A 19,294-nucleotide genomic window follows, 5' to 3' on the forward strand; every position below is an offset into this window, starting at 1 on the left:
CCACGTGGATAGGCGGTGGTGTTCCCTTGGTCGATGTATTAGTACCCCGCGGCGTTCAGAAGAATCCCCGCTAATGGATTCCGTTTTGCATTCACGTCCTATTGAGGGAGGTAGAGGGGGATGGGAAGATTTGCATAATTTCTTTCTCCGGCGTCGTTTAGAATCCCTCGATTCCACAATGGTTCGTTACGTTACGCATTTACGGTCCATTCCGATGCGCCATGAAGCCGGTGACGATGCGAACCCGTGGAAATGAGTGTTTCCCCCCCACCCCACCCCCCCGCGCCCCTCTTACCCGCCCCCATCCTCCCACCCTCTCCGCGTGCCTGCGTGCGCGAGCTACTTGTGGGGTTTTCCCGCGTCCTTCGGCTCGACGCCCACGGAGAGCGCCTCTCCCCCACGAGGCATTTTGCGACTCTCGATCCGTCCTTCTTGTTAATATATTAGAGTCGTGTCCGCCAATGAGTGGGCATCTCTCGTCACACCCTCCCCGCTCCACTCTTTGACTTATGCAACCGAATCACCTTTGAGATTCTCCTCCGTGTTTGAAACATGTTACGACTTCGTGGAAAGTAGTGCAGGTATGGAAAACTGTCCGGAAAGCCGGGATGAATTGCAGAAGACGGGTAATTTCATTTTGTGGTAGGATGCATGAGAATGTAGGAAATAATCCCTGGATAAAATTTTTAATAGTTACGTTTCTGGTTTTTGCTGTGGGTGTAACGGGTTTCTCCTCCACAGGATGCGGTTCGAAGAGTGTCATTTGTTTTACATAAGGAAGGCCGAGTCGGTGATATTTCAGCAAACGGGAAAAGAAAGTCTCATCACTTCCCTCCTGAAGTGCTTCTTCAAAAGATGCCATCGGAGTTATTTAAAGAAATTTTTTCTATTAAGTCTTTTTTCAATTTTATACAGGTATGCTTTATAATTGTATTTAGTAAATATATGTGGGTCGGTAATTATACTGAAATCATTGTATTCTTGGCGCTCATCGATTTAGTTAAATGTACCAAATTTTTACATGACCTATATACATGCATGTAATCATGCGTGTGAGTACGTTCGCTATCGTTTGTGCGCGTGAGGAGGTATGTATTCGAATCAAATGCATGCATGACCTATTATATGTGCCTTAACACCCCCATCCCCGGCCATACCCCCCTACAGCAGCTTGCGCGGTATTGTGTAGAGGTAGATGTAAGAGTAGGGACCCACTCTTACTAAATATTCACTTTTGTTCCTCATTTTTCCCATATATCTTCGTGTGTCCTTCGCTACTACATGGTTACTACATGTATTATTCTCTTGTCTGCTTCCTTGGCCATTTGGTTTTAATTTTTATTTTGCGATGATTTTTAACTGGTGTGACTTTCAGCTGGTTGGTTTTAACATTTGATTACGCTCTCTCTCTACGTTTACCGATTTTTTAAGGAAATTTCGGAATTTAAATGAACTGGAAATCTGTTGCTCCATTGTTCGTATGTCGCATGAAAAAGTAGTCAGTACTTATCTTTGTTTTTTTTACTGGCTCTCCAAGAAAATTGAAGAAGAATAAACAAATGCATTCAACACGTGTGATGTTTAATAAATTTAATTTCCTAATTCTACCATCCTCTGATCGTCTTTACCTTTAGCACTTGCACCGTGACGTGTGAATATTTTTGAACTCTTGACCATTTGGTAATGAGTACGGTGGGCAGAGAGTACATACTAGTGGATGAATTCCCTCATTCTCCAATGTATGTGATCTGGATAAAGGGGAAAACGCACAAGCATGTTCTAAATAGATTGTTTGACGGGAAGAATTGAGGATATCGATGGAGGAATTCCAAAAAGACTTGGAAGGAGAGGTGGTGGGCACTTCAAGGGGCGTTTGTATTGAAGGAAGAAAGTTAGGTGGCGTCATATTGGAAGGAGGAAATTCTAAAGATGTCTTTTTGGATCGAATCTTTTTACATGATGTGGCAAAGGCCAAATGAGTTCTGGATCACACATTTATCCTCTTTCAACTCGTGGCGAAAAATCCGTATCTGCCTCCAGTCCTCGACTCGTTTTAAGTAGCAATCGGTTTCGTGAGATTCTCAGAAAGGGGAGTCCATGCCATGTCGTGTACGAAAGGGCATCGGAACTTTTAACCAAGGTGCAATTCAAGCCCACCGTTAACAGGGGCGTTGCACCTAACTAAATTGGCCGACGGGAGCACTAAAGCATCTGAAAACAGTCGAACCTCTTCACCCGATCGCTTCACCTACCTACCTGTTAAGGAAAAGGATGCCCAGGGAGTCTATGACTACTTGTCTTTCGACATATAACGAGTGAAATTGCTTTAATTCTTGTCGCATTCCTTCCGTAGAATATATTTTGTTTCTCCAGTCAAAAGTTCAAATTCGGGGAAATTTAATATTGTTTTGGGCACCGTTTCAATCGAGATGTTGAGGCCGTAAAGTTAAATTTGGGAATTCTGGGAGAATTAGAGCAAATACGGAATCTATACCATGTTTGAGGCAGCAAGATATATTTTCACCCAAGGGGCAAATCAAATTAGCTCCAGGCACGAAAGACGTGGATTGATTGATTACCGAGCACCTCCAAGGGGATTCCCATCGTCATTGTGAGAGCCAAGAGATTTTTTCGATAATTCTCTCACGTTACGTACTATGTCATGGTAATTACAAGACCCGGCATTTGCTGCACATATATCACGTCACCGCATTCCTGCGAAGAAATGGTATTTATTGCGACTCGAATCCGAAGTCCCACCCAAAGACAGCGCCGTGTCCAAACATCAGTCAGGCAAAACTCCTTGAAACGTCGCCTCCCAGAGCGTTCCGGGGGTGGGGAGAGAGAAAATGCCCGCGGTGGCGGCAACGAAACGTTTTCTCGGGAAACACGCGCGGCGGTGGGAGAGTGAATTCGCAGAAATGGTAATCGTGGCCCCTGTTAGGACCCGGTTCTGTCCTAGTCCCCCCCGGAGGAAAATGGCGCTCCCCCCGCGCTTCTTAGACTACCCCCCCCATCCCTCAAGGAAAAGAATCCCGGCCCCCACCCTCCTTCCCACGACTGCATCCCGCCACACTCTCTCTCTACCCCCCCTCCTTCCAACCCCGGCGACAACCTCTCTTATCCTTCTGCCCCACTGACTCCACCCTTCCCGGTTTTTTTTACTTCCTCATATCTCCGTCTCCCCCCTTTCTATTTCCCCCCATTCTGCCCAACCCGCCGCCCCCGCCCCCCACCCCCTCCTCCCTCCCCGGCCGTAAAGATTTCCTATTCACCCTACAGGCTCATTCCGTTCCTCATCCCATCCTCTCAGGGTCTATATGGCTTGATACACCACCCTCCCCTCCACCCACCGTAAGTTCAAACTGCTTCCCCCTCTCCTCTTCTCCCTCCCACCGCTGTCAATGCCTTCTCCTCTCCTTTTGCATTTCATCTCGTAACTAGAGAGATTTCAAGTCTCTCCTCACTCCGCCATCGCCTATCGCCCCTCCCGCGTCTTTTATGCGTAAAATGACTTTTATTTTTCCTCCATTCCTTCCCACCCCCGCCACATTGTCTCTCCCTCCTCCAGCGCCTCAACTCCCTCCCCCCCCGTCTCCTTTTCCGTCTCCTAGCCCGTCTCAAGAGCTCTTCCCGAAGTCTTCCGTTCCGAGGTTTTCTTTTGTACATATCGGTACATACTATATATATATATATATTTGCCCGCCGCCGTCTCACCGCGTTTGGATATTTCGGTCTGTGCGGGGCGTTGGCATCGGAGGTGACGACAATCCCTTCAAGCGTTCCTAGGAATGTGAAACTTGGCCTTTCTGAGGGCAGATTTTTTTTTAATGCCTGCGTCTACTGTGAGAGGTCAGCGGGGTTATTCGGTGTCCATCAGCTGGTCTACCGTTTAAGGCTAGTAGGTCAAGATTAAGGTAGGGTTTTGTTACTCCCTAATTAAAGGTGGGATTTGGACAACTAGCAATTGTTACGTATGTACGGTTACTGTTATATTGTGAACTTTCTCTCTGTTTTTCCATCGTTGTAAGGAATTTTTAGAAAATATTGGTGAAAACTTTTATAAGGAGCTTGGTTTTTTTTCAGTGTTTAAGCTTAGCCGTTGGAGAAAAATGATAGGCGTAGATTTGAAGCTTTTGTGGAGAAGGATGGAATAAGTAAAACGGATGGAAATAAAAACAAGCGAAGAAGTTCTAAGCATGGTAGGCGAGGACCAGAAGGTTTGTGGGAAATTGCAAAAGGTAGGAAAGGTGGATAAAGAGCATTTTAATTGGTGATGTAATTTTGAAGACTGTGATAGAGGGAGGAGGATGTTTGGCTGGTGAGGTAGGGTTAGGAATAAGATTCGTATGTTGGACTGAATGAGGGAAGGTAGAAAATATGCGGAATCGAAGAAGAGTTTATTTTTTCGTAGTGTGTCAGACTGTCTTGTTAGGTGAGGTTTAGAAATGTTGCGGTGTTTGTTGCGGAGTTTGTGCGTCCATCCAAAACCTACCAAAACGATAAACCACCTAATATTAATAATATCCTTTTGTAGATCTTGATACTTTCCTCTTGCCTTTATGTGTCACAGGAAGCCTACTTTGTTCCTTACTCCACGGTTACCGTTTCTATCGCGGCCTTCGACATCTCATTACCTTTCAATATTTCCTGTAAACTTTTAATGCCTTTTCCGGATATCAACCAAAAACTACCGCTCTTATCCTACTATTAAAAAACTTCATTGTTGATCTGCCTCTCGTTACAGAATTTGTTGTTGAGTCGCCCACCCCCATGTTAAAAGACTCTACCCTCTTGCTCTCGCCGCTAAGACCAGGTTTCGGATCCATGCAGACATGCGGTATTTCAACATGTATGATGAAAATATTGAAGAGTCATACGGATCACTGTCGGAGTGTTAGGAAATGCCAACTTTGCTTTAAATATATTATTTATCTCTGTGGAAAAATGAAGGAAATCTTCAATGAAGTATGAAGTATAAAATGAAGTATTCTCTAGGCGCATGCAATATATGATTTCTTTTCGGGTTTTTCACAATGCCAAGTATATTCGCTGCTCACGTTTCGTTAGAGCTAACTCCCCCATAGTTTTCAGGTCGTTGAGTGAGTCTACCTTAGCCTTTGAAACATCGGAAGCAAAACACACCACCTGACATGTTGAAGAACCCGAGAAGAATTCATGCTCAGAGAATAAAATAATCATTAAACTGAATGTGTTAAATTATTAGTTTGGAATGACTGAAATAAGCTTTTTTTGTCGTTTCGATTTCCTTTTGAAAATCTTTTTAATCTTTAGTTTTTGCTTTCAAAGCATGTTTGGAGAAATGTTGGGGGAGCGTGCGGGAAATACAAATAACAGCCTTTCCTTGATAGAAATATTTCTTTTCATTTTGAAAGACCTCTCTTCGGCATTTATTAATTTGTGCACTGTGATGGATATGAGAATACTGTATTTGTAATCATTGCTACAATTTTACCACAATATATCGCCTATCGAAATAAACCTTAGGTTTTTCTAATGCGGTTTATCTAATTATAAGTGAACAAGGGAGTATATTTTAATTCGTTCTCCTGGGATGCTGTTATATTTGTCCCAATATCAGCTAAATTAACGGCAACTATTTTCCCTACTTACTCCTTCTTTCACAATTCCTTTAGCGGTATTTAATTTTGATCCCCGTTGCTATGTTGGTCACCCTTTTATTGGCATTAGCGTATCTGACAAAGTATGTTTTCAATGGACGCAGAATTAAATAGTGCTACTCTTCTAAAACAACGTGATACACGGGGCTTAACGCCCTACCTTAGGCATTATCTCAAACCTACATTTAGGTGTGTTTCAAAAGTCTGAGTCCTTAAAAGAACGAAGCAAGGAAAGAAAATAGCTCTTTCCCATTTATGATTCATACCCTCTTATTCTGTTTTTCTTCATAGTCACCATTGTATTCCAAATACTCCTGGTATCTATAAGCATGATTTTCAAAAATCCTGTTTCATGATAATTTTCCACCTGAGATTTGATTTAACACTGTTGTGTACGAGCTCTCCTCAAACCATTGAAGTCCTAGCCACTTAATAAGGTTATGAAAGATCCTCCCGAAAGCCTACTGCATCGGGAGCACCGAAATGGAATATCTCGACTCGAATAAATATTTAGGCGTTACCCTCACTCACGACCTCTCCTGGGTGGAACATAAACGGGGAATATGTGGACAAGAAAACAAAAAATTAGAATTTGTTGGAAGAGTACTGGCAATTGCGATGAAAAGATTTAAGAGAAATGATATCTGCCATTGGTTAGACCTCATTTAGAATATGCTGCAAGTATATGGGATCCTCACGAAGTTGGATTGATTGCCGAATTGAAATGCGTGCAGCATAGAGGAGCTGAATTTTTAAAACGCCGTCATGATAAACTGAGTACCGTATCAAAATTATTAGAGGAGCTAGGCCGGAAATCACTCATTGAGAGAAGGTTAAATTACCGATTAAATCTCTGGCATAAATTGCAAGGATGTCTCTTTAGCAGTGGTGTTGAAAATGTATTATCACCCCCATCGTACTACGGTTGGAGAGATCATGTCAATAAAATTAGAGAGCTTAAGTGTAGAACAGATGGATTTAAGAGATCACTTTTTCCACGAACGATAAGGGATCAGAATAACATTGTCCGACCGCGATAGGGTCGTGTTCGGGTCCAAATCAGTCTGGTGTGTATTCACTCCCTGCCACACACCCCAGTGGTGACTTGCTGCGTTCTAAAAATACGAAGGTCATCCGGAAAGTAGTACCCGTTCGTGCCGCATGAAGTGCTGACGACGCGAGTAGCCGCTGGACGAGGTCAGATAGCTTCAGTGGCTTGTCTGCCTTCTCTGAGCCAAGTTGCGTGACGCTAGCATTGCCTGTGTTGTTTCTGTGATTGTTTACAATGTTTAAAAAAATTGAGAACGCCGCCAGTTGTGAAGTGAGGGCAGTGATTAAATTCCTCAATGCAAGAAACGTTCGCCCATGTGATATTCATCGCCAATTAAAGGAGGTGTATGGAGACAATGTAATGGACGAGTCGTCTGTTCGGCGGTGGTGTCGCAACTTCAACATGGGGAGGGGGAACACACACGACGATGAGCGTTCGGGGAGACCGTCTGTCATTACAGACCAACTGGTGAGCTCAGTTGACGAATTCGTGAGGAACGATCGGCGCGTCACAATTGATGACATCTGTGAGCATTTTCCCAATGTTTCTCGAACCCATCTGCATTATGCAAAAATTTGTGCAAGATGGGTCCCTCGCGTATCTCAATGAGCTGGCGGCGAAGGACTATGCAGCAGGAATACAGAAACTTGTCACACGTTATGACAAATGCCTTAATTTGCTTGGAGATTATGTTGAGAAGTAGTTTAAAGTATCCTCTTTCAAATAAAATTTTTTATGTTTGTTAATATTTACTTTTGTGTCTTTATTTCACGAACGGGTACTACTTTCCGGATGACCCTCGTACTAAATACCATAATAAAAAATATGAAGCCACAAAATGCAAGATTCGAGCTGTATGGGGCAAAGGTGATCAAAAGGTCTCATGTCAATTTGTGGTATTTCGCCAACGTTGCGGGAGTTTAATTTGAAGGCCGAATTGCTCGTTATAATTTTGCTCGTCATTATACACAGCTACCGATAAGAAAAATGAAGCACAGTTCCGATGGTGATTTCGCAAACGCGATGTGATTCATTGTTGCCAATTCATTAATAATTATTATAATTTATTAGTAACGGAGTCTTACTTATGATACACGCCTCGTAATGTCGCAATACTTGACCTTACCTTACAGTAATTTTTTGAATCCAGGTCTGCCCTGATTCCCTTGATTTCATCAATTACTTTTGATCTTCTCTTTCCCTCTGCCTCAGTCACCCAACATTAATTTCCCCTCTGCATCGCAGTCCGCATTCACTGAATATGTCCTGCATTCACTTGTGCCAACTGACTCCTCTCCGACTGTCTGGTTTTTAAAGTATACCGTGACCGAGCATGGCAGAGGGCAGGGAATTTGTGGAGGGAGATGTAACCTTAATTAGGAGAGAGAGACTTCAATCTTGGACATCTTGTAGGTGTAATCCTTGATGTTTAGGTTGATATTGAAATCAGTACTGAAACTACGATCCACTTATAATCATACCATTTTAAAAAAGGGAATCGTGTTCGGTAATAAAAATCGACTTTCAGTTCTGAAAATAGCAATAGGTGCGATAGATATTATCTATTCAATTTTCGAATCCTACTAGAAACAATCCAACAAGATTATATCGATTGTGGAGCCGAAATCAATATATTTTTCAACCAACCTTGGCGTCCGTTATAACATAAAAACGGGTGTTTTGTTGTAAAATCCCTTCCCGCATGACCGCATGGGACTGCCATTTAATGAATGTAGTGCTCATTACAACATTACCTACCCTGCTTTGTTATTTTCAAGCTTCTTCCATTTCTCTTTTCTCTCTGGAAGGCGGGGAAACGGACGCCTCACGCCGTCCACTGCCTTCAGCGGAGTGTCACATTCCGTATCTGTGACTTAAGGGGCGGAGACCATGAGTTGCATGTACATTAATTGGTAGAATTTCCCCTAATTACTTTTCAATTCTGAATGACCCGCCTTGTTATGGTGGAGGTCTGTCGCATAAATGGTTTTGGTTAATTTTTTATTCCCTTTTTTCGCATAAAAAATAAATAATTTATAAGTTGAATCAACCTTCGTTTTGAATTAAGTCCTCCTTCAGCATGTACACAAATTTCCACGTTATTTGATAGATTTTACCGAATATTTTTTCACATTTCCTTCCTCTCTCATAACCTCCCTTACCACATACCTTTCCCATCTGGTGCTTGCACCCCCTTCCATACACCATTTTTGGTAGATCGCGTGGTACATCTATCAATATCGAAATCATAGAAAAAAGCTGAGTCAAAAAGTGAGTTAAACCATGAATAAGGGTTCTTCTGAGACTTAAATTTAGCAGTGAGTTCTCTTGAAATGTTGAACATCCTGGTTTCAATAACAGAAATGGGCATCGTGTAAAATGGCCTCTAGCTTAAGATTGCCATGCGACGTAGAGTGGGGGAGTTGGCGCCATGTATCGACGGTGGGGGGGAAGGCAAGGGCAAGGCATTCTGCGAGCCCTAGTCGCGGAGGATCGGGGGTGGGGGTAGAGGCCTCGGGCGAAATACCGAGGAATTACGAGCGATAAGAGCTCTCGCGTGTTGAATGGAACGCCTTCGTCCTCGTATCCCCCATGAGTTAGTTTCATGGAGTGCAAGTCGCTTGACCACGGACACCCTAGTACGTTTTCCCCGCTTTCCCTCGGGGATTTTTCGGAGGAGACTTTTCCCGACGAATGAAATATCATCCCTTCGTTTGTTTCTCTCTTTCCTTATCTCCGTCCGTCGCGTCCCCCTAACCCCCCCCCCCCGCCTTTTTCATTCCGTGTTCTCCTCCCTCCACAGCCATCAACGACCCCATTTCTGGAAGTCGCATGCAGTACAGGAACGAAATAACAGCTTTTTATAAGGGGTGATTACATTGAATGGCCACGGGGTGCTTTGTCTGGATCCGGAATCGGGACCATCCTCTCACCCACCCTACCGCCTTACCTCCTCCCCTCTCTCCTCCAGAGTACCAACTTGCGTGTACATGCACGACTTTCATTCCCCAACACCGGTGGCAATGACCAATGCACCACCTTCTTAAGCACCGAGTCACACACGGTTAGCTCTTTCCGATCCTTTCTGCCTTCGTTATCAAGATCGAAGCAACTGTCGTTTCTTTCGTTTTATGTACATATGTATATTTTTTAAAGGTAATCTACTGGTTAAGGTAGGTTTTTGGATGGACACAACTACCAAATAAATGTTTTATTACTCCTAACAAAACACAAAATGCAGCATCCTACTCTATATCAGGTCCCTCTTCATCTCTGAGTACTTCCTTCCTCCCTTCATCCCGTCCAACATGCCTATCCTGTTCCTGCCCTTTCCTCGTTTGCCTAACATTCTCCCCTTTATTACAGTCTTCAACATCCCCCTGCCGGTCAATACGCCATTCATCCATTTTTTCCGCCTCCATAGGATTTCTCTCAACAAACCTCTCTCTTCACCCACCATACCAAGTACTTCCTCGTTTGTTTTCTTCTCGGTCCATTTCATCTCCTCCATTCTTCTCGACACCCACATTTCAAAAGCCTCCAGTCTACGTCTATCCTCCTGCTTCAATGACCACTTTTCCGCGCCGTACATAGCTACGCTCCATATCAAAGTTTTTACGAGTCTTTTCTTAACATCCTTACTCAAAGTCCCTGTCATCAACTCCCTCCTCCTTGTGAAAGTCTCTTTGCCTAGCGCAGTTCTTCTCCTTACGTCCCTACTACTTTGACCGTGTTGGTCCAAAACACTACCGAGATATGTAAACTGTTCTACCTGCTCTAGTTTTTGCCCTCCTATTTAAATGTTAAGCTTGGCCTTTTTCTTTCTAGAAAATCGCATAACCTTTGTTTTATTTATATTGATTCTCATCCCATACCTGTCGCACTGAATTTCCAATTCACTCAGCAAAGCTTGCAGCCCCTTGGCTGACTGACAAACTAAAGCTTGGTCATCAGCAAACCTAACTGATTTTACGAATTCCCCGCCCACTTTCATTCCTACCTCGAGTTCTTCCCATGCCTCTTTGATCATTTCCTCTGCATACAGGTTGAACAGCAACGGTGATAATGGGCAACCCTGCCTTACACCCCTTCCTAACACTGCCCATCCCGACTGCCCGCTTCCCACCCGCACCTGAGCAGTCTGAGACATGTACAAGTTGCGGATTAGCCTCCTTTCCCTCCAATCTAGTCCTATTTTCTGCAGAATACTCATTAGTTACTCCCAATTCACTCTGTCAAACGCCTTTTCGAAATCTACGAAACAGTTAAATACCTCCTGGTTGTGTTCTATATTCCTCTCGATTATAAATCTTATCACTGCAATGGCATCACGCGTACCTTTCCCCTTCCTAAATCCAAACTGATCATCCCCTAAGTAATCATTTGCCCTGCTCTCTATCCTTTTGTTAATGATCCTGGGACAACTTTAGCTGCTTGGGATATCAAAGTCATTGTTCTGTAGTCCTCACACGATGTCGCCTGTTCCTTTTTCGGAGTGGGAACTCATACTGATTTCACGAATCTTCTGGCCAGATTCCTTCCTCTGGAATTATTTAAATAAGTTTTGTTGTCTCAGGCGTAACTTTGTGGAATTTGCATAACATATTGAAATGTAATGAAATAATTGACTTTGTAATTCCACACACTTTATTTAAAAACACGACCAGGTTTCGACGTTGAACGTCATCATCAGGTGATGATGACGTTCAACGTCGAAACCTGGTCGTATTTTTAAATAAAAAGTGTGGAATTACAAAGTCAATTATTTCATTACATTTCAATATTTAAATAAGAGTTCATAAAATAGAAAAGGAGGGACAGTTTATCTAATTTGGAAGTGATTTGGACCAAAATGATCAAAGTACTTGGGGCATATGTAGATTTTTGCGTTAGTTTTAGATACTTTCACAAGGAGGAAGGAATTGATGACTGGGACTTTCGGTAAGTAAATTAAGAAAAGGTTCGTCAAAATTTTCATATGGAGCCTAGTTATGTACGGCGCGGAAACGGGTTAATTGAGGCTAGATGATATGCGCAGAATGTATTGGTAAAATCAATAAAAGGAAAATAAAGTTTTGAGGGGTTGTAAATTGACCCGTAATTAAAGAAATGAGCCATTAAGTACTTTGAAATATGCGAATGGGACCAGCTTTCTTTGACTACCGTGAGAATAAGTATGTAGATCTTCGCGCATCCCGCGAATGATAATGGCTTAAAAGACTTAAATGTAAACGACTGGTGCACTATGGGAAAAAATTATTTTTCCTTCAAAGTGGCCTAGTATAATTTAATTATGTTTTATAAGTTTTATATTTTTGTTCTTCCTGTCATTGGCAGCTTTACTCGCATGCGTGGAGAAGTGAGTACACGTTAAGATACCCTAGTGCATGTACCTGTAGGAAACATTATCTCCATTACTTGGATAATTATTCGTGTTTATGAAAAAATAAAGAATTAAGAGAAACTAAATCTTTGATGCTTGATTCCTGATGTTGAATCACCCCCTGCCGCACGCCCTGGCGATGGCTGGCAGAGAACCATGTGGAAGCAGAAATGCAAAATGTGTGCTTAACTGGATATTGAAAAGGTCGGGTTGTCGCATTCGATACGGGGAAAGAAAACGCCCTCCCTTCCTTGAATGGGCGAATTTTACATGCCTCGAGGTTTCATGCGAGGTCAACTCTACCTTGACCTATCAGAACGACCTTCTAATTGATTGCTTTAGAATTATATCGACTCACAATACGTTCCGGATGAAATAGGAGGAAGGGACTCGTGAGCTAGAGATTTATATTTAAATGCTCGTTTCACTCTCGCACTATCGCGATCGTAGCAAACGCAAGGTTTCACACACTCTGGCATTCGCGATAATAACGCTTGTGACACATGGGTTGTGTTTTCACCTGTCCATTGCTTTTTTTAACTAGTTTTTTGAAAAATGTTCCGATCAATTCTTCAATTGCAAAATCATTACCTTGGTTTTAACACTCCCAAGCCGCAGGCCCTCACTTCTTAGCAATACGCCGGTATATGTGTCCTTGGTATGAATTCAAAATGGAGAGCCCTAGTAAGTACTGGTGGAATAAGAAACTGCTTTGTCTTGAGCAAAGTGTTTTATAAATTGAGAGGAAGAAAAAGATCCTCAGAGTGGGGAAACAAAATGCTACGCATAGCCAGTTAAGGATATAAGGAAAACCTTCGATTAATGTAAAAGAATTAAATTTATCTTTGGAGTTGCCATAAATATCGTTATAGTCGTCGAAAGAAGATAAGGTGAACTTCTCACCGGGATAAATCAGACAAAAGCAGTTTTTAATAATGCGAGTGCGTTAATTTAACCTAAGTGAGATTCGTTCCTCCGCCGTTTACTCAGTATTAAGATGGTGTTTGAAAGAATTCTTCCGCGGAGGGAAGGTCGGAAGAGAAATCCGAGAAGCTACCTTCTAACCTGAAGAAGCCGTATGGAATGCGTGCGAAACTGTCCTCCCAACAAGTGAATCTACTACCGCCTGACTTTAAGAACCCAGTTGCAATGCGCGCGAAAGCTTCCTCCCTGCTGATGAAGCTTCATTCTAACCTTAAGAAGCTGTATGTAATGCGTGCGAAACATTCGTCCTAACAGATGAAGCTACCTTGTGACCTGAAAAAGACGCATGGAATGCGTGCGAAGCCATCGTCGCAACTAATGAACAAACGAGAAAAACCTAAAGAACTTCATCTTCGTTGCGATAACTTTTATAGTTTTTAAATGGACCTCCCCCCGCCGAAGTCTTGCTGTGACGTGTGATTCCCGTCTTCCTCCAATCAAAAGCGCATCCCGCTGAGTTAATTTCCAGGCTAGATGCTCCCATCCCCTTCGGCTTATCAATACCGCCTCGTTGTTCTTTCGCCTGTAAACATTCGGAGTGGAAGGGTAGGTGGTTTCTGGGAGAGAGATTATTTAGAATACTCGGTTCGATGACCAGGGCGGGCTCCCACCGACGAGTCTTTCACACACAGAGTAATTAATTGCGTGCCATCCTCCGCGATCACAGAGTGACGACCTCGGGAGTGCCCGACCTCTAATTACATAAGTCGCGGGTCGGGGCAGGCAGTCGCACAGAGGTGGAGATGCAACAGATAAGATAAAAGGGCAGGTCGACGCGTCGCTATGCGCTCGCCAATTATAAGGCACTCGCTGGGACGAGAGGTTGGCCAGGGGGAACTTTTTTTCATCTCGACTGATCTTCCGATAGAGGAGGAGAAGAAAGAAAAAAAGAACAGCATAATTGGGTCAACACGGGTAATTCACACGCGCGGGTCGGTAAGGATAGGTAAGATTAAAGAAAAAAAAACAAAAACTAACTAACCAACCAACAGAGGGGTAATTTTTCATTTATTTATCCCCGTTTTCAAACGGATGAATGAGAACGGACGAACAGTAAAAAAATATAATCAATAATAAAAAGCCACGGAAGCCAAAACAAACGGTGGTGATTTCGAACCCGTTCGCTGAATATGGCTTGCGAAAATAAAAATTATTAAAAAAATAAGGTGTTTGAATATCAGAATTGTCTTCCCCTCCCTCCCCACTCCCACAAAAAATACAAACTCGCTTGTAAGGGGTGCAAAAAAAAATACATGTTTTGGTGGTGCAATTACAGACCTCATGTGCCTGGGAGGGGAAAAAGGGTCAATTCCGAAGTGGCCCCAATTGCCGCTCATTATGGAATCATCGCCGATGGAGAGGTGGGAGGTGACCGCGGGTCGTTGCGGATGGGAGTGGGGGATGATCGGGAGGGAGGGTGTGCGGCGGGTGGTGGAGAAGCGGAGGTCTTTTCAACGATACGTTCCAACGATTTTCCACGTTTTCGGATGGGCGTGGGACGCGTTGCCATGGATATCGCGCTGGTAGTTCAACACCTCCCTCACTTCCCCCTCCTCCTCGTCTCCCTATTTCCACCCTCTCTTCACAGTTTTCGTTCGTGTTACGCATACAGCAGCGACGTCGAAGCCCTCCCCGGGAGACGAGGCGGAATCCGAAGGAGGTCTTGGAATCCTCCCATTTGCCCGCGATTCAACTCCAATTTCTCTCCCCCGATTTTATTTCGCGGTGCCTTACCGGTGTTTCACTCCGTAGTTTAGTAATTATATAGTTCGCTCTTCCGAAAAAATGAGCGGTGGGAGGACTTCTGTGGTATTATTATTTTAAAAAATTCCAGGAGACATTGTTTTGCAGGTGGAACTATTGGCCTATTTAAGAAGTAAGGTAAAATGTGGGGAAAGTAGTCCTACTATTAATGGAAGAGTTGCGTTCAATTTGGAAGCTTTTACCAATAGATGGGATTCGATGTAGGACCTCTTAAAATAAATATGGAAGGAAAAGATTAGTGAAAATTTTCATATGGACCATAGTTTTGTACGGCTCGGAAACTTGGTTGTTGTGATCGGAGGATGAGCTTAGATTTTGAGGCCTTTGAGATGTAACTATGGAAGTCAATGGATAGAGTTGAACTCGAAAGAAGAATTTAAATTCATGTTTGGGGAAGAGAGAAGGTTTTTGTGAAAAATTCAAAAGGAAGGGTATGAGTATGGAAAGTCATTTTTCAGTATTATCCAAAAAGGAATTTTAAAAGAAAACTATAACTGACAATAGGAATGGATTTATAGGAATGGCTTTGATGGGGATTGCATTCGTGTGGTGTCACAGTGATTGTATGTTTTATGAACAAGAAATGATAGTCCTCACCGTTCCATTTAATCGATCGTTGTTTTAGGTTCACGCACAACTCGGAATGCATTCTTCCATGTCATGCTGAAGTGTTCACGCCCGCTCCAAGCATTTTACGTGTCTTCGTTGTTCCATGTCGTGGCCAATGTTCATGGTTAATATTTTGAGGTTTTTAAGCGCGATTGTGTAGGAGTAGGGTGTCTCTTTCCCTCTTCTTGGGTTACCCAACCCCTCCGCATCAACGTACACCATCGCTTCTGGTCCCCACCGTCCTATTCACGGGATGTGTCCGTGCGTGTCTTCAGGCTGTGTTTCGCTGAGTTATGCACATTTTTAGCGAGGGTTGCCCCAGGTGATTTTGAGGTGCACTCAAACATATTAAATCCGAAGCAATGCGTTGCTATGATTGGCTGATGAGTCGTTTTTTTAACCTCTCTCTCCTTACCCGGCTGAACAATGTACGCCATCTCAAACATTTCAAAAGTAACGTGTAAGAGGGGCGACGTAGAATTGACAGATTTAGCTTTGGAAGCGTCATGAAAAAAACCAATACCAGTGCTCATTAAAAGAAAGTAGTAAAGGTCACTCCTTTTTTCCACAGTTGTCTTTTTTTATTGAGTAATTCTCATCTCCAACCTTTCATGTAGAACGGACATTATGGTGGGAATACGTGAATTCTTCTTGATGAGACTTGGTTTCATATAACAAATTGCTGGCTAATGTAATGAAAGACTGAGTTCTGTGAGATGTGTTTTTTTGATGTTAGTTAGGATATATTTGTAAAATGAGACTTTTGCGCCCTTAAATTTCTTTTCGCCCATTTTTTCCTTGGTTACTTGTTCATTTTTTGCTCATATGAAGCTTTTGTTTCTCTACCGACCCCTTATTTTAAATTTTCATCCACTTACGTTTTTGCTCCGACATTTTTCAAATGAGCAAGTACCTGTTGAATGCTAGTATGCCGTTTCTTTGCAGAAATTAACTCAGTAGCCAATGCCAAACATCAGGAAAAGTATTTTGAAAACGATTTGCAGTTCTCAAATGGAAACAACTTATGTTTCCAGCGACGTTACCACTAGAATGAAGCACTGTTAATTACTTCGTACGTGGCGAGTTTCGAATAGGAACTAATTTCAGTGATATTAAAAGCGTATAGGTGACCGAATCAAATTTCAGCCTTTTCCTAATTCTTGAAATTATCGATGTAATGTCTGTCGAAGTTTTCTTTTGGGAAAATGCCACGAACCACGGCATAATTTTTTTTTCTTTTAGTTTCAATGGACGGTAGACACTGCAATAAGGGGTTTCCGATAAAATAAGCGACGTTGTCAAATGATCACTTCCTCAGAATTCCTTCACAGAGTTTGAATGCTGTAATTTTTACGTCACCCACTCTCCGAACTATTTCCTTAATTGTTATTAAGATAATATTATAATAATTAATGCGTTCAAAAATATATCCTGCTAACTTTAGGGGACTCCACCCAGAGTAATAAAAATTGTTTTATGCATAATATTCGTGCATAACATGATTTAAAAATCAGTAGAGACAGCAGGATGCTCCACTTTCAATCGACATTGCGACATTATTGTGTAACGCTATGTCGTTCCGTAAAAAAATCACCTCACTCAAAATAGAGGTGAGACGAGTTTTGATATCAGGGTATTTGAACGGGTTTTTATCCTCGATATTTATAATTTACCTGTTTGAATATCAGTTTGACTGTTTGGAGTATTTTGGAGCTAAGTAGTATTGCCACGTAGAATCTATTTTCTTACGAATTTGCGCCCATTTCCATGTCGTCGTACCTTTAACCTATTCTTGTGCCATGTGTGTGAATCATTCTTATTATTAGTTATTCTTTGACAAATTCCAAAGAAACTGCGGGAGATGCCGCAACAGTAAATTTTAACGGAGTCATCCGCTAATGTGCATTTCAATGCAATAATTTCAGTGTAAAAATCATTCGCCTTGACTGGGATTCGAACCCAGATCCCTCAATATCCGATCTAGTGGCTAAAGCACTCGACCGGATATTGAGGGATCTGGGTTCGAATCCCAGTCAAGGCGAATGATTTTTACACTCTGAAATTGTTGCGTTGATTAGTTATTCTACCGGTTAGAGTAGATTGTGGATGGACACAGATTCTACAGCTATACATTCCCTCCTCCTGCTGAGGTAGTGTTTCTCCTGAAGAAACACTACCTCCCATCCGACAAAAATAAACCCTTCTTCAAATCCGAATACGTACTTCCTTCCTCCTCTCATTCACTCCAACATTTGTTTGTCTATTCGTGGCCTACGATACGATGTGAATTTATCACGATTGGCGTTATTCTTTCCTCGAGGAAATTTTTGGTATTGACGTCTGAAGTGGTTTTTTTACAAGCATGATTTATTTTAAATAGCATTTATTTTGATGGATTGAATTTTAAGTACATTCTATGCAAGTTGATGAAATTTAATTGAACTTATTAAATCAATTTTGAAAACATTGGTCCTTAGTAGGGGGTGTGGTAGTATAGTGTATAGAACGCCGGGCTACTGAACGTAGGTCTCGTGATCGCTTCCAGGTGACGCGGATGGGGAACCTATCTCCACCCAAACTGTGTTATTTCTCGGGTACCAGATCTTCCTGGGAAATCAGAAGAGGAACAGGGAAATGAACTGGACCCCTAAATACTCCGTTCTTGTGTGAATGTCACGTGACGTCTATGGCTTAGTGTTGGGTGAGCTCTAACCTCCCACATCAAAGGAAACAAATTAGAGAAGCGCATTTTGTCAATTTCCCGTAAAAGGTTATACACCCCGTTTAATCTGCAGATTTTTGAGTCCCTGTGTAGGCATCAAATTTAATTTCCTGACGCACGTTGTCAGTTTGCGAAGGATAAATATGAATTAAAACCAAAGAACATCGGTAACTTATTTTAGTATCATTGCGGTAGGAGACGCAATATGTCACGACCCCGTAGAGTGTTGGCAGACGAATACGGAGGCGTCCGAACGTGACGAAGAAGCTAGAAAAATCTTAATTTCGCAAGGAAGTGGCACGTATACGTCACCCAGCGAGTTAGAATTGATCTTGGCGTTTTCTTTTTTCACGATAAACGAAGCATAGCTTGTGGACGGGTGAAGTAAAAGGGGTGGCCGAGCTATTAAGCAAGCGCCCCGTGTCCAGAAGGCGGGCTCATTTTGGCCGGTCCGTTTACGGCTGGGTTCGGAGGGGAGGAGGGAGGTATCGAAGGGGGAGTGGGCTTTATATCAAGGAGGGTGTGATGTTGGGGGGGCGGGTGTTGCCCCCTCTCGTCCGTCAGTCCCCCTTCCCGCATCATCGTGGAGGGCAGCCTGACAGCCTGAGGAGGTCCAGACCCAGGATGACAAGTGAGATGAGCGGGCATGTGATGTTGGGGAGGGAGGGTTGTAGGCCGAGGGTAGATGTGGAGGGGAGGTGAGATGGCTTCTTGAATGGAGTTGGATGGAATGCTGGGCAAGGTGAGCTCTTTCGCTGTGCGGAACTGCGTTTTCATTTGGAGGGATTTGTCCGGACGCGCTTTCGGGAGGAGCGGGGAAATTATTTCTCTCTTTCTCTCGCCATAATATAAAAAAAACAGGTTCTTTCTGGTGTTTCTTAGGTGGGAGCTAATTACCTAGATGATTGTGAGAATACGCGTATTATCATTTAAAATAACATGCCGATCAAGGTAAGTTATTGATTTGTCCAGGCACACAGCACTAATACACTTTCCCCATCAAAACGTTATCATGGATTGTGGCACTCAACGGATCAGAAACGTGGGACATTTGAAAGTGGGCCAGCAAAAGATAAAATCCTTTGAAAAATGGTGTCGGAGGAGAAGACTAAAGATGAAATAGATTAAGTGAAGAACGA

This window comes from Hetaerina americana, unplaced genomic scaffold, assembly GCF_022747635.1.
Source record: "Hetaerina americana unplaced genomic scaffold, ioHetAmer1.1.p SCAF_11, whole genome shotgun sequence".
Taxonomy (NCBI): Eukaryota; Metazoa; Arthropoda; class Insecta; order Odonata; family Calopterygidae; genus Hetaerina; species Hetaerina americana.